The following is a 2,215-nucleotide window of genomic DNA, read 5'->3' on the forward strand; positions in this document are numbered from 1 at the left end:
CTCACTTAGTATCTGGTTATGTCATGATGGGCGCTCCGTAGCTCATTGAGATCGAGATGATTCCGTAACTCAAGTTGGTTCATCATATTGTTATTTCGAGTTTCTTGTCTCAAGTTGGTTGGGAGACGCTAACCTATGTCAGGTCACATGAGCCATATTCCGTGACATAGTTTGTGTGACCAAACATGATCTGTGAACCCAGAGCCCAAAGTAAGATCCTGTGATCGGACTTCGGCTTCACAGTGTTTGGTCCTCTCCCACACTCCCGACCAATACCCAGTCAATGAACAGATGTCTTTCGGGATGACGAACGAACCTTGGTTTGTAACCAATGGTTACTCTGCCACAGGAGATGTATATGACTCATATAATATGAGTAGACACGAAATACTCGGAAGTTCGCAAGTTAATTATCGAACACAAACCATGAGGATTCCATCCTCGTAGAAGTCGAGATGGCCGACTCCGGACATCTCCCGTCCCCGTTGGCCAGGTGCAACGGACAGTGAGACGGCTAACATCTCAGCCATATTGCGGCCCGATGGACCGTGGCAGCGGGCGGTGGCTCATAGTAATAGAGATTGCTGATATCTCGGTCATCCTCTTGCCCCACTGGACCGATGTAACAACTAGTTACTCACAGTACTTGGGATGGCCGATTTGTCAGCCACTTCTTGGCCTCACTGGACCCACACAACACTCAGTTGCTTACAGTATGGCGATTCCTCAGCCCATTCTTGGCCGCAAAGGACCCACGCAACACTCAGTTGCTCACAGTACTTGGAGTGGCCGATTCCTCAGCCACTTCCTGGCCCCACTGGAACGACGCAACACTCAGTTGCTTACAGTACTCGGAGTGGCCGATCCCTCAGCCACTTCCTGGCCCCACTGGACCGACGCAACTCTCAGTTGCACACAGTACTTGGAATGACCGATTACTCAGCCACTTCTTGGCCCCACTGGACCCTCGCAACCCGTAGTTGCTCACAGCACTCGAAATGGCCGATTTCTCAGCCACTCACCGGTCCCACTGGACCCTCGCAACCTGTAGTTGCTCATAGTACTTGAAATGGCCAATTTCTTAGCCACTTACCGGTCCGCCTGGACCGCGTTCTCGATGGAGAACGTTGGGGATGGACAACGTCCGTTAGAAGTGAACGAGGTGAGAGTTTCCATTCCACCCTCGAACGCAAGCGCTAGTCATATCGTAGTGTCTCACGGTGGTTAGAATGCTTGATTTCCTTTTTCGACCATCTCTCAGGCCCGCTGGGCCGGTAGACTACCTACCGTGGACAAATAACGCTCCCGACAGAGGACGTTAAATATATAGGCATGAATGGGGTGGGAGTATACACTTCCACTCTGGTCGCACACGAGCGCTAGACACCCCATAGGAACTCATACAGTATGAGTCATACTTGGAATGGCCGATCTCTCGGCCACTTCCCGGCCCCACTGTGCCGAATCAACAATTAGACTACCCAACGTAGTCGGATATACGCCTCCGCAGAGGACGGCACAGCGCATCAGGCCAGTGGTGCATCGCTGCTCCACATGGCAACAAGGAATTATTAGGTTGAGTTCCGTGGGATGACCACACATGTATCTTGCACGCATGTGTGCTTATGCACGTACAGATTGTGTGCTCTTCGCGGTGCGTTCCAGGTTTGCATAGTCTCTCGTTACTGAGGTGATTTCACTGCCGCAACGCTTCGCTAAGCTCTCAAGATTGTTGGTCTGCCAACGAACGATCTCCAATGAATTGACCTCATTTAGAACACTATGTAATGGGGGCCCCTTTATGAGGAGCAAGAGTTTTGTGATCTATTCAGCGTGTCGGATGCGAACTCATGTGTGCCGTTAAGTCGGTGTTGCGCATAGCGACGAGATAGTGGGATAAATCTCAAACTCGTTGGTCTCGTGGCCTAAAGGATAAGGCGTTGGTCTTCGGAACCAAAGATTGTGGGTTCGAGTCCCACCGAGATCGTCTTCAAGCCGAAAAGTGTTCATACACGGATGCCACTGGCCGTACAGATGTCGATGTTGATTGTACACCCTTGTGACTCGTCGGAATACATGCCGAAGCTAACGGTACAAGAAGATTGTTGGTCTGCCAACAAGCGATCTCCAATGAATTGACCCCTTTAAGAACACTATGTAATGGAGGCCCCTCTATGAGGAGCGAGAGTTTTGCGATCTATTCAGCGTGTCAGAT

General features: G+C 50.7%; 1 non-coding gene across 1 annotated transcript; it reads left to right on the forward strand.

Annotated features, from left to right (window-relative positions):
• Nucleotides 1-1,914: 1,914 nt before the first annotated feature.
• Nucleotides 1,915-1,987, forward strand: Pmar_PMAR016211. Its single transcript has one exon. It is a non-coding gene; the product is annotated as a tRNA-Arg (tRNA).
• The last annotated feature ends 228 nt before the right edge of the window (nt 1,988-2,215 follow it).

Source organism: Perkinsus marinus, assembly GCF_000006405.1.
Source record: "Perkinsus marinus ATCC 50983 genomic scaffold scf_1104296975578, whole genome shotgun sequence".
Lineage (NCBI taxonomy): Eukaryota > Perkinsozoa > Perkinsida > Perkinsidae > Perkinsus > Perkinsus marinus.